Source organism: Rhinatrema bivittatum, chromosome 13 (genome assembly GCF_901001135.1).
Source record: "Rhinatrema bivittatum chromosome 13, aRhiBiv1.1, whole genome shotgun sequence".
NCBI lineage: Eukaryota > Metazoa > Chordata > Amphibia > Gymnophiona > Rhinatrematidae > Rhinatrema > Rhinatrema bivittatum.
In genome coordinates this window covers 6,140,306-6,154,055 of record NC_042627.1, presented here as the reverse complement: position 1 = coordinate 6,154,055, position 13,750 = coordinate 6,140,306, and positions in this window count along the sequence as shown.

The window sequence follows — 13,750 nt, the reverse complement described above, 5'->3', positions numbered from 1 at the left end:
ACAAACTTACGGTCTCCCCCCCCCCCCCCCCCCCCAATTTGATCCATGCTACTCTCAGTTTTTTACTTTTCCACTGGTAACCTCTTATTAAACTCTCTATTTGGGTCAAATTTTGTCCTGTCAAGTAACATGGAATTGTCTGAATTAAGTACAGCCATTTTGGTAAAAGGATCATTTGAAAAAGATGAATTCTTCCCACTAAGGACACAGGGAATACTCTCCAGGTCTTCAACGTATTAGCAGTAGTTTGTAGTATTTTTTTTAAAATTTATTTGATACATTTTAACTGGGTCAGTATGCAAGATGATAGCCAAATATAAAAAAGACTCATCAACCTATCCCATTGGAAACTCTTCTCTCCATGTTTGTCTCACTTCTGGAGTTGTTGGTAATGTCTCGCATTTGTCTAGATTTAACTTGAAGGCAGCAAGATGAAGAAGAATATCCTCTGTGAAAACAGGCCTTTTAAAATGCTCTTTCAAACGCATTCCTTTGGAAACGCTATGAATAGCTCGATTGACACAAATCTTTTGAAGTAAAGGCTCCAAGGATAGGACAAACAGAGGACAACCTTGTCTTGTTCCTCTTCCTAAACGGAATTCCACCAAATTGTATCTGTTTACTGACACATAAGCTCTGAACATAAGATCTGCCATACTGGGTCAGACCAAGGGTCCCTCAAGCCCAGTATCCTGTTTCCAGCAGTGGCCAATCCAAGACACACGTACCTGGCAAGTTCCCAAACATTAAATAAATCTCAAGCTACTATTGCTTATTAATTAATAGCAGTTTATGGATTTATCCTCTAGGAACTTATCCAAACCATTTTTAAACCCAGTTATACTAACTGCAGCAACCACATCCTCTGGCAATGAATTCCAGAGCTTAACTATGCGCTGAGTGAAAAAGAATTGCTTCGATTTGTTTTATATTTAAAACTGTTTATTGAAAAACAACAATACGAGTTGACATACATGACTCTGAAGCATGCCAAACATCAAAATCAGGGTACAGTCGACTGAGCCTTCACATTTTCAATTATTTCTCCCCACCAGCGAGAGCCACCCCCCCCCAGTAGTAAGATATCTTATCAGGGTTCTATGTTAACAAGCTGTACCAGATCCGGGATAGTTCATTTCTGCACTTCTTGCCTTTGGTGATAGTTGCTGGAGATAAGCGTGCCAGACATGAATAAAATCAAGCTTACTTTTAAAAGATTGAGTCCTAAGTTGATTCTCCATTTGCATTAAAGCATGGAATGTATTCCTCCACAACCAAAAAGTAGGAAGAGGCCCTTTTGCGCCACTGCAAAAGAACGACTTTCTGTGCTATAAGACAGGCTTTCCGAAGCAAGAGACAATGGTCCTTTCCCTTGATCCTGAAGAAAGGAGATCACATCAAAAAGAACACCCTCGGGGGGGCAAAAGTAAGTGATTGTCCCACCAAACGCAATAAGTACTTCACAGCACTGATACCAAATAGCCCACTCTGTGCAGCCATGATGGGGGTAAGTGTATTGCATCTCCCACAAAGTTGCATCTTCCGTCAGCTCAGGTGTGCGCCTAAAGGAATAGAGAAGAGGGAAATCAACTCAATATGACCCTACCTAACCAAGAAAATAATCACCGTTAGACACTCCTATCACCTTATAACTCTACCTACCCTTTAAACTTTGCATTACAACCAGCTGATCTCAGTGTAACCAATGGTTTACCTCCTGTAATAGATACTCAACACGATGCAACACCTTACTATGAAACCACTAAAATTAACTGATATAATTACTAAACCATACCCCCATCGTTATTAATGTAAATAGTAAGACTGTTTATGTAAACTCTTGTTATACCACTCTGTAAATACTAAGATTGTTTATGTAAACTCTTGTTATACCACTCTCCCACAGTTTTTGATATAAACAATTTTGACTGTTCATATAGACTGTTGTTATACTCGTATTTCGGAGTGATGGCCTGCGTCAGCTACCACAGTTATTAATGTAAATCGTTTTGAATTCTCATGTAAACCGTTGTTATACCTGTAAACCGAAGTGAAGGCCTGTGCCAAACTTCGGTATATAAAAACATACAAATAAATAAAATAAAAATAAAGATTAGGCAATTCCGCCTTCCACTTTGCATGGAGCAAGACGCAAGAAACCTCGGGTTTAAATCTAACTAGAGATTTAGGCAAGTGTGATATCCCTAACCGCTTACGCCTCTCCGCTTGAAAAAACTCCTCAAGCTGCTCCACAAAGGCATCAGTAAGACTGAGAATCTGCAGCGAAGATACATAATGGCGCAGCTGGAGGTACGCCCAAAAAGTCCTGGGAGAAAGCCAAACTGCGTTTGTAGCACCTGATGGGACAACATGACACCCTGAGGATCCAAAACATCCAAAAGATAAACCACTCCCCATGCTGCCCACTGAAGAAATGCCAAAGATTGCATACCCGGAGTAAAATCTACATTGCCCCTAAGAGGTAAATAAACAGATTCCTTCGGATCATGACCCAGTAGAGAGCACAGACAGACCCATGCCTTACGTAAAGAAATTATAGAGAAATTGCAACGAATAGATGGGCGAACTAAGCAAGTGAGCATGCAACACAAAATTGGGGTCTAACGGTTTAATCAACTCCAGAGCTGTTGAAATATGAAGAATTAAATAGCCAATCCTTGACATGTCACAAAAGGCAGGCCATGTTATACTCTTCCAGATCAGGGATCCTCAAACCTCCCTGCTGCCAGGAGCCCACCAAATTACCTATGGAAATCCGTGCCTTCTTCCCCTATCAAACAAAATGAGCAGCATGACATAAACCAATTTGATATCCCGTCTTTGCCACACCAAGGGAATGGTTTGCAGAATATATAGCCTTAGGAGCATTTTAAATAAATTCACCCTGCCCGTCACAGAGAGGGGCAAGTACTTCCACTCCAAAATGTGTTCTTTAAAAACCTCAACAAAGAGAGAACATTTAAATCATGAATCCAGGCTAGGTTTGTGGATAGTTGGACCCCCAAATAGTGAAAAGAATCCCCTGCTCATTGAAGCTGAAGCTTCTTACCCCACTCCTCCTGAAAACGTACGGGAGAAGCCAGGACCTCTGATTTAACTTAAAACCAGAAAAGGAGCCCAAAAGAGAAAATTCCATCATCTAAGCAGTCAGCGATGCCACGGGGTTACTAAGATGTACCCAGTAAGTCATCCGTATAAGCCGCGATCTTAACCGTTTTGGCTCCAAACAAAATACAGGAAATAGCAGCGTTATCGTGAACAACCCTCAATAGCGGCTCCAAAGGGAGAATAAATAAAAGGGGAGTAAAAGCGCAACCTTGCCTCGTACCCCGCTGTAAAGGCCATTCCTGTGTGAGGAGATCCATTTAACAGTGGGAGCCGAATAAAGCAAATGAACCACCCTTAACCAGTCAACACGAAGTCCAAGCTGTTGTAAAACAAAGAAAAGGTAACCCCATGCAACCCAGTCAAAAGCCGTTCAGCGTCAAAACTAATCAAGAAAGAAGGTGTCTTGGAGGAGGTAGTCCATGCCGCACATTAAAGACTGGATGACGTACTCGGACAAGGCCCACCTGATGGTTCCCTATCAAGGAAGGAACGACACAGGCTAAATGAGCAGCATTAATATCAAAATTCAACAGTGACATTGGCCTGTAAGAACCCGGCTGAAGTGGGTCCTTATCTTTCTTAGGAATCAATGTGATAAAGGCTCTATTAACATGTGGGGGAAAAGCTGTTGTTCAAGTGATCATACAAGAGAAGTAAGGGGGGTGGGGGGGGGATCATGCGTTCTTTCCAAATTTTGTTAAACTCCCCAGCATGGTCATCCAAGCCTCGGCATCTTGTACAATGGAGCCCCCAGAATCCCATACTGTATTTCCTCCAGGTGAAGGGGAAAGCGCTCTGTGCTTCCCGGATCAGTCCAGCAGATGGAGACCGAGAAAGTTTTACTGACCCTGCAACATAACCCGAAGTGACACCTGCAGTCCCTCAGTGTTTCTCTGTCTCCAGCACATGGTGGAGGTGCAAAACCTGCAGTCTGTACTTAAAAAAAAAAAAAGAAGGAACAGGATGAACTGGTGAATTCCTCCCAGAAGGTTGGTGGACGGGGAGGGGGGGGGGGGGTTGAAAGTTGGTGGGACCAGTTCCCTCTCCTCCAGAAGAGACTACAGAGCCTGTGGCTTCTCTTCAGTACAGGGAAGTGATTCCTGTTTCATTTTCTTTGTTGATTGTTAAAGCAAAAAAAAAAAAAGCAAACTGACGGGAAGAGTGAAAGGCGCTGCTGCCAGGCAGCAGAGCGAGGCCGACACCAGTCGGGGCTCGGCTTCACAGGCTCTTGTAAGTTTTTTTTTCCCTCGGAGAATGAAGTGGCATGCCACGTGGCAGTATTCTGCACGAGTGGCTTTCCCAAAGTGGCCTCTGCTCCCGCTGCCTCTCGGAGGGAGAGGGCAGTTGGGGCTGCTCACGGGGGGGGGGGGGGGGGGGGGGGGTCCGATCAGTAGCACGGGTCTCACAGGCTTCTGCCTGCACTGTGGGAAGCATCAGATTTGTTCCTGGGCAGCGGGGGGGGGGGGGGGGGGGGGAATGGTGGCCATGTTGACTTCATGTGTGGCTGCTTCTTAGACTGCGGGGGAGTTGTCTACTAAGATCAGTCTGTGCAAGGCCAGTGGTTGGCGGAAGAAGCATCATGTTCCATCAGTCGCTTAGAGGTGATAGCGGTGCGATTGGCGCTGAGTGATTTTCTTCCTTTCTTGTGCGGCCGACCAGTCAGAATCTTGTCTGTCATTGCGACCACGATGGCTTGTATCAATCGGCAGGTGATTCCGAGAGTCGAGCGGTGGCTCAGGAGCTAATCCACTGGGTAGAGCGGCATCTGGCATTGACAGCGGCTTCTCACATAGCTGGGACCGACAATGTGCAAGCAGATTTTCTCAGCCATCAACAGCTGGACCCCGGAGAGTGGGAGCTGGCGGTGTAAGCAACGGCTTGCAGGTGGGGAAAGCCTTGCATGGATTTAATGGCAACTCCGCAAAATGCTAAGGCGCCCTGCTTCGAAGAGAGTGCGGCGCAGAGGGAGTCGATGCCTTGGTTCTTCCTTGGCTGCGGGATTTTCCGCTGGAGGCCGCTGGTGGGCAAGATTTTGCGACGTGTGGAGGTTCACCGGGGCCACTTGATTTTGGTGTCTCTGGAGTGGCTCAGAGGCTTGGTTTGCAGATCTGATCAATTTAGCAGTAGACGGCCCGTTGAGGCTCATTCATCTGCCAAAACGTCTGCACCAAGGTCCCCCATATTTTCAAATCAGGCGGCTCGCTTCTATCTTGCAGCTTGGCTTTTGAGAGGAAACACTTGAGAGAGAAAGGTTACTCTGAGGATGTTATCTCTACTCTTTTGCAGACGAGAAAGTCTTCCACCTCCGTGGCGGAGGTGAGGGTCTGGAGAGTTTTTGAGGATTGGTGCACGGAGCAGGCTTCCTGGTCAAGCAGCTCTGCAAAGCTTATTTCATTAACTTCTTCTGTTCTACCCCCAGCCTCAAGCCATAATTACAAGTTACAGTGTCCTGCCAAAGTGCCGCCCTTCCTCCCCCCCCCCCCCCCCAGGCATCCCTCCAAAGTAAGGGGAAGAGGCAGCGCCATGCTGCCACTGGGATTGTGAGCACGCGGCAGTTTACAGTTCCTGCGTGCAGGCATCTGTGCGACTGTCCAGTACAGACTTGAGGATCTGAGCAGGTGAGGTAGCAGTGGTGGTGGTCTCAGCAGAAGTGCTGGCCTGCAAGATTTCATCATCAGCAGCCAGGTAGGAGGGGGGGAGTATATCAAATGAAGCCTCATCAAGCACCAGTGTTGGCCAGGGGATGGGGCAGAGGGATGCCAAATTTTGAAGTAGCACTGGGCAGCCAGAAACCCATCACCGGCTCTGCTTGCAGCAAGAAATGCTATCTGATGGTATATAGTGCTACAATATAGTGCTACACACCCAGAGGAGGAAGGATAGCCATTTTAGCCTCAGTTCAATACGAAACGAGGCTTATCAGATCATACTAATGACTGTCTGTATGAGTGTCCCTCTCCCTTATAACTTCTGAACGCCTGGACCTATCTCAACCAAACTTGGTTCATTGTGGGGATATTAGACTGTTTTTGTTTTCAAGCTTGGGCAGTGCTATTCAGGAACGCAGAAAGGAAGCAATCTTGTGCATTTTGCAATACGAAGTGCAATGGGACTAGAACGATAGTATGTTGCTCTTTCTACTTGTTTAAAATTATTTTCTTCAAAATATTCTTATTTCTAGGCACCTTGCATCCAGCTGCCCTCTGACTGCCCCCTGCTGAGCAGTCAGGAAACTGCTACAGGAAGATGAGGCTGTGGGGGCTCCAGGACTGGTACAACCATTAGGTAAACTAGGTGGTTGCCTACAGTGCCAAAATGTAGGGGGATGTGCAGCAAAAGATTCGGCACCAGGCCCCAGTCAGCCAAGAAATGATAGTGAAGCTGGGTCGGAGCAGTGTGGCTAGCTGGGATCCCCAGACCACCCTGGGTGGAGCTAGCCGGACAGATGCAGCAGTGTGCCTGGCTGGGTTCTCCAGGTCCCACCAGGCGACAACGAGGAGCTGCTAGCAGGAGGAGCAGTAACATTCTGCCCCTTCTGATACTGCAGGCAGGTTCAAATCTTGCAGGCCAGCACTTCTGCTGAGACCAGCAGCAGGAAGTGCTGGCCCGTGAGCTCTCAGCATGCTTGCGGTGCTGGCACAAAAGGAGGCAGAGTGGCGGTGAGGAATAACGGCAAAGCTCCCTCCACACCTCCCAGCTTGTACGAGGAAAGGAGAGACGGGGGAACAGCTGCTGGGAAAGATGGAGAGGCAGTGGGGATGGATGCTGTAAGAAAGGGGGATAGGGGCTGGGTAAGGCAGATGTGAAGGAAGGAGGGGATGCTGTGCCAGTGCTGCTACCATTAAATTGTTAAAGATGCTGCAGTATTCAGTACCATCTGCCACAGTGGGCTCATGAATCAGCTGCGATCCTGTGGGGGGTCTCAGGAATCGTGCTGCAGTGGGTATTGTTCATTTTTAATCAGAACTACTCAGCAGGTTACGATGGGTGATAGCTCTTCAGGCCTAAAGCTACTTCCACCAGGAGTCTAGCAGGCATCAGCGCTATTAGCCGTATTATTTAATATTTATTTGCAACTGCTGGTGAAGCTTAGACTCACATGGCATCCAATGCAAAATGTATGCAGATGATATACAACTTCACCCAGCAGTTGGATCACCTCCCCACCTCCACATGAAGCATGGCATGCATGACAGAATCTATTAGAGAAGTTGATATAGATGTATAACAATAAAGTCCGGTATATGCATTGCAGATGATCCAAAATGCTGCAGTAAAGCTGATTCCATGAAACTGTTTTGTTGTTATGTTTTGTTGGTCATGATGTTATATAGTAAATTACATGTGATGTTTGTTGTGCCTGCAAGGTTATGATGTGTAATTTTTTTATTTGCATTGCTTTTCCTATAAATTGATTAGTGAGTTAAGTATTGTATTTATATGACTTGTTTGATGTTTTTTTTTTTATTGTAATCCACTTTGATTCCTTTATTATTAGAAACGTGGTATAAAATAATTGTGTAACCCTTTGTTCTGGATTGTCACTGGTTCCAAGGACATACAAAAGAATTTATAACTAAAGCTGTCTGGTTCCAGAGATGGTTTTCAAGGGTGATGACTCAGATGAACTGAACCAAATCACTGTGAACTTGGAAGATGTAGTAGGCCAGATTGACAAACTAAAGAGCAGCAAATCACCTGGACCGGATGGTATGCATCCTAGGGTTCTGAAGGAACTAAAAAATGAAATTTCAGATCTATTAGTTAAAATTTGTAACCTGCCATTAAAATCATCCATTGTACCTGAAGACTGGAGGGTGGCCAATGTAACCCCAATATTTAAAAAGGACTCCAGGGGCGATTCAGGAAATTATAGACCAGTGAGCCTGACTTCAGTGCTGGAAAAAATAGCGGAAACTATTCTCAAGATCAAAATCGTAGAGCATATAGAAAGACATGGTCTAATGGAACACAGTCAACATGGATTTACCCAAGGGAAGTCTTGCCTCACAAATTTGATTCATTTTTTTTGAAGGGGTTAATAAACATGTGGATAAAGGTGAACCAGTAGATGTAGTGCATTTGGATTTTCAGAAAGCATTTGACAAAATCCCTCGTGAGAGGCTTCTAAGAAAACAGATTCCTGTTCCGATTCACATCTCTATTAATCAAGTTGACTTAGGGAATAGCCGCTGCTATTAATTGCATCAGTAACATGGGATCTTCTTAGTGTTTGGGTAATTGCCAGGTTCTTGTGGCCAGGTTTGGCCTCTGTTGGAAACAGGATGCTGGGCTTGATGGACCCTTGGTCTGACCCAGCATGGCAATTTCTTATGTTCTTATGTCTTCACAACTCTTTCCCTTCTCCTTTGTGCCCCAGGTGTCTTTCTATGGGGGTGAACACAGACCTTCTTGGCCTAGGCAGTGATGTTTTCCCATGTGTCTGTATTACTATAGCTCTTTGGGACAGATACATTTACAAACCAGGTTGGATGCACTGGATGGGTGTTCAAATTAAAGTTTACTGTGATTTCTCTCAAAATAATCAATAGGTGCAAAAATAAAGTGTCCATTTTTATCCAGTGTTATCTGCTGTACAAGAGCCAGGATTTAAATGGTCTCTAGCTCTGTGGATGTCCCCCTGCACGCTGGGGTTGGAACAGGTTTATCCTCCAGAGCATAGAATGATAACTATCCCAGTTGATCTGTGGATGAATCCTGAACTCCAACCTTGCAATTTCCTGTGTCTAGGGGTGGGGGTTGACTCTCTCCTTTTCTTTCCCTTCAACTCCTCTCAACAATCAGAAACAGCCTTCATGGAGGGAGAGGCCTACTACTGAAAGCAATCCTTACAGCTTCCAGCTCACGGTAAGGAAGGGTGACTGAAAAATTACTTCCTTCCCTCTTGGTGGGAAGACGCCTACACTCCTGTGAGTACCTCTACGATCCGGTGCTCCAACTCCACCCACCGGGCTCGGCGTTGTCCGCACCGTGGGTCCCCACCTCACTTGAACATCTGGGAGAGATTCTACATCCGAGACCGTTGAACGTATTGGCACCTCGCGGACCTCAGTGCCTTACCTTCCTGCTTCATACCACCTATCTACAGCAGTAGTACAATAAAGCCTTCCATTCATTCCGTGTCTGCTATCCGAGTTCAGCCTATCGCTGTGGTTCCCCACGGGGCCCCTCCCCGTGGGCGGAGTCATCTCCACAGCGCCCAAGGGTCCACAGACACAACATAAAAAGAGACTTCAGAATAGAAGACAGAAGCACACAGAGACACCTACAGCACAAATACAGCAGAAACAGGGGGGGGGGGGGGGCGAAGAAAATAATTATGAATACCGCACAAGCAGCTGAAGAGAGACCTCAGGGAAGGAAACACGAAGAGATATCTAACATATGAAATAAAGCATAAACAGACAGAGACCTCATGGAGGAGACGGCACCCAATGCAGGCATTCGAAATATGAAAATAAGACAAGCAGTTGAAGAGAGACCTCAGGGAGGAGCCAGCAGCCTGTGAGACACCCATGGTAGGAGTACAGGATGCAGAGCGAGACCTCTCCCTTCTTTGGGCCCCCAGACCAACACACAGTATTATTCTGCTCCAGGCTGAGATTGCTTTTTGTTCTATTAAATAATATTGTTAACCTTCTGTCCTTCTACAGAAAGAGCTTTTAGACGAGGTATAAAGCAGAGCTACCATGACAGATCACCAGCTAAGGCTTTAGCCAACAGTTTTGCCAGAAAGGCAGAAAATGTAAATGACCTGCTTCTGGCTCCGGTGATCCCTTCCCTACCTTCCCTTTATGGCTGTTATAGAAGTAAGCTGGGGTATTGTTTTTATAAAGTACTGCACGACTGAGAAAGTTTTAAACACAAGTAGTCTGGGAAATATGCCATCTTAGCATCTAGAATCTACTGGATATTTCTCTATTGTAAATAGGAATAGTTTGCCTTTGCTTTAGCTACTGAAGTGATATATAGAAAATATTGTACATGTCCATAAAAGTCTGCTCGTTTCTCTTCCCTGGTCTGAGCAGGTCTCTTAATCACTGTTTCTCACTCATTATTAACATAGTAATAATGGCAGAAAAAGACCATTCAGTCTACCCAGCAAGTTTCTCATGGTGGTGACTGTCGCTCCCTGCAATTATCCCGTGGGATTGTGATTCGCATGAGGATGACAGTAGCGGCACAGGTGAAGGCAGTGATTCTGGTGCAGCTGATATCCCATCCCGGGATGAGTTTAAGACATGGTTTAGAGATCTGAGGCAAACATGATGAGGATCAAAAAGGAGCTATTGGATATGATGGCTGATTTGCACTGTGAGCTGGAGGACATAGGGAGGAGGATAGAGGAACATAAGAACTTGCCATACTGGGTCAGACCAAGGGTCCATCAAGCCCAGCATCCTGTTTCCAACAGTGGCCAATCCAGGCTACAAGTACCTGGGCAAGTACCCCAAAAAACTAAGTATATCCCATGCTACTGACGCTAGTAATAGCAGTGGCTATTTTCTAAGTCAACTTAATTATAAGAACATAAGGAGGCAGAAGCCAAAATGAAGGAGGTGGTGATGACTGAAGTGAATGCAGAACTCCCTTGACAAACTGGAAAAGGCTCATATGGAGCTATTTGACAAGAGTAAGATTCTTTAAAACCAATCCAGGTGTTGTAATTTGCCTTCAGGGGTATCCCTGAGATGTCTGATTATGTAGACTGTGCTCAAGTGGTTATAAATATAAGCAAGACTATATTGGTGATGGGCTCTAGTCCCAGTTTGGAGTCTGAAATTCTGATTGAAAAGGTGAACAGAGCTTGGGGGGACTTGCAGAGAAATGTCCCACATGATATAAGAGCCTAGCATCACAGTTTTCCAGTTAAAGAGCGGATCGTTCGACAGACCAGGAAGATGGGCTTGTTGGACTGGGATGGCCATTTAGTGGAGCTCTATAATGATTTATCTGCAAGTGAAAAGAAATGAAAGAAATCACCACCATGCAGTGGAAGGAGAGCATAAAATATAAGTGGCTGTGCCCCTCTCCTCCAGTGTTCACCACTATAAGATTAAAACCAGAGAGGAGGAGCCACAGTCCTGAGTGCGGCAGATATCAAAGGGCATTTGGCTGCAGAATCCAAAGTGAACAATTCCAGAAAAGAATATCCCAAATGGCAGGGGGTGTTGAAAGGAGGCAAGCAGCTATGGAAAAATTCTGGGAGCTCAGCATCATCTGGAACCACAGTACGTGATGAACATGCATAATCCACTTGTGGTTCCTGTTGTTCCCATGTTGGAGTTTTAACGGCAGAGTTAGGAAATTAATATATGCAGTCATGGGTCCCGTACGATGGGTAATCTTGCCAGAACTGAAAGACTTCTTATTGTTTTTTCCTCAGTTTTCAGGGGATCTGCTATCCTTTTAATAAATAAGGTTTTGTGGTTGAGGGTTGGGCAACTGGGTTTTAAAATGTATGGATGGGGTATAGGGTGGTGATGGCATTCCTCCTCTTAGAGGCGAACCTCTGTCTGATAGGATTTGTGTGATACCGGGATTCTCGCAATAAAGACACTTAAGGGTTCTTCTCCTCTGCTTCTCTTCTGGTGACAATCTTGTTGTCACAAGTTGCATGGGCTCCTCAGGTTGCATGGGTGGGACCTGTTCCTTGGAGGAAGCCACTAGGGGCGCTGGAATCTAGAAGCCAGTTTAAGATGCCGCCAGTAGGATTCCTGCTCCTTGGCTCATTCTTGGAAACAAAGATCTATCTTGATGGCTAGGTTGATGAGATCCTCCAAGTCCATGAGAACATCTCTTCCAGCAAGCTCGCCTTTTATATGCTCTGCTAGGCCCTACCAGAGTATTGCCAAAAGGCTTTCTTCATTCCATCTGTTCAGAGGCCAGAGCTCTGAAATGAATGATGTAATCTCCCAGGAACATAGTCCCTTGCTTGAGATGGAGGGTTCTGAGGCAGATGAAGAGGAGTGACTGGGTTCATCAAAGATGTGTCTGAACTGGGCAAGAAACTCCTCAGAATTCCTCAGAGGGAGGAGCCCGATAATAGTGAAAGAATGAATGTAATCTTCGTTGGTCGGATGAAAACTGGTGGCATGATGCTCAAAACGCATGAGGCATTGGTTTAGAAAAGCTCTGCAGGCCTTCGGGTCTCCATTGTACCTTGGAAAAGGCGGAAAATATATAGGTCCAGAGGTATGGACAGCCAGAGACGGTGGTGGGACTGGTGGAGCTTGTACCAGGAGATGGTCCTGTAGAGCTCCCATTCAGTCGGCCATTTCCTGGAGGAGGCCTGCAATTTGTCGAAGCTGTTCCTGATGTTGCTGGACTCCCAAGGCCAAATCAGGTCTGGCCTGAGCGGCCGATGATTCCACAAAGCTCATGGCTTCAGCAATCTGTCATGGTTAGTGAACCCTTTGAACTGAGGTGAAGTTGACTTAGCCTAGCAGGTGAATGCATAAGGCCCATGCCATTAGTAGTCAGACACACTCAGGGACAAGGTCTAGATTTCACCTTTGCCAACCCCTTTCCCCCGCACTTCAGGCCCTTGGGTTTGGGGGCTCACAGGACTTAGGCGAGGTCCAATTGAGCAAAGGAAGTTCAGGAACAGACCAAAGGTCAGGGCTGACAGTATACAAATAGTTCCATTCCGAGCAGAGGTTTGGGCAGTCAGCATTCAGGCAGAGACAAACACCAAGCAGAGGACAGGGCCGGCAGTGTTCAGGGAGAGTCAAATAACAGACAGTCAAGCACGAGAAATTGGTCCAGAGGAAAACAAGAGCCAATGCACGGAGAGGGAGCAAGAGAGGGCAAAGCAAGTGGCAGGGACTGGAACAAGCAAGGTAGAAAGAGGGATGGGTCCAGGGAGTGGAGGGGAGAGCAGAACTAGGGCGGAAACAAGGCTTGATCTGAAGGCAAGGTAAAGACAGGAACGGGAGGCAAGGTAAGGTCAACAGTTGGAAAGACAGAGAGGAACAGGAACTGGACGTGAAGGCAGGATCAGGAGAAGCAACACGCACTATGAAACAGGAGGACCTGTTGATGAGGAAATGGCTGGTTCCTTATATACTCAGAGGATGTGATGACATCAACCAGCACCACAGGAAATCCCAGCTGGTGGACTTATAAAAGGAGTTCAGAGCTAATGGAAGCTCAGCCATGTTCTTTGGATGCAGCATGATGCTGGAGGAGCCTCAGATTAGAGGTGAGGGGTATTACACCAAAATTACCTTCTTATAAGTAAAATGAAGTGTGCTTTGAATGCTGCTCTTGGGATTTTGGAATTCATTTTAATTCAAACAAATTTAGACTTGTATTTTGGTGATTGATCTTTTAAAATGTATGCCTACATATAGTTTTTTCGTTCCAGTTACTTCTACATCTGATCTTGCTTTCAGAAAAGTATCTTCTTGTCTGATTCAAATTAAAAATTGGTTACATGATAATAAACTGGCACTAAATATTCAAAAAACTGAAAGTGTGATACCTAGAGATTGTTGAATTTCCTTTCAGTTTTCCGTTTGGTGAGCATTCCATTCCTATCAAATTGCAAGCTCGTGACCTGGGGATTTTAGTTTATTTATCTTTGTCACTACACTCA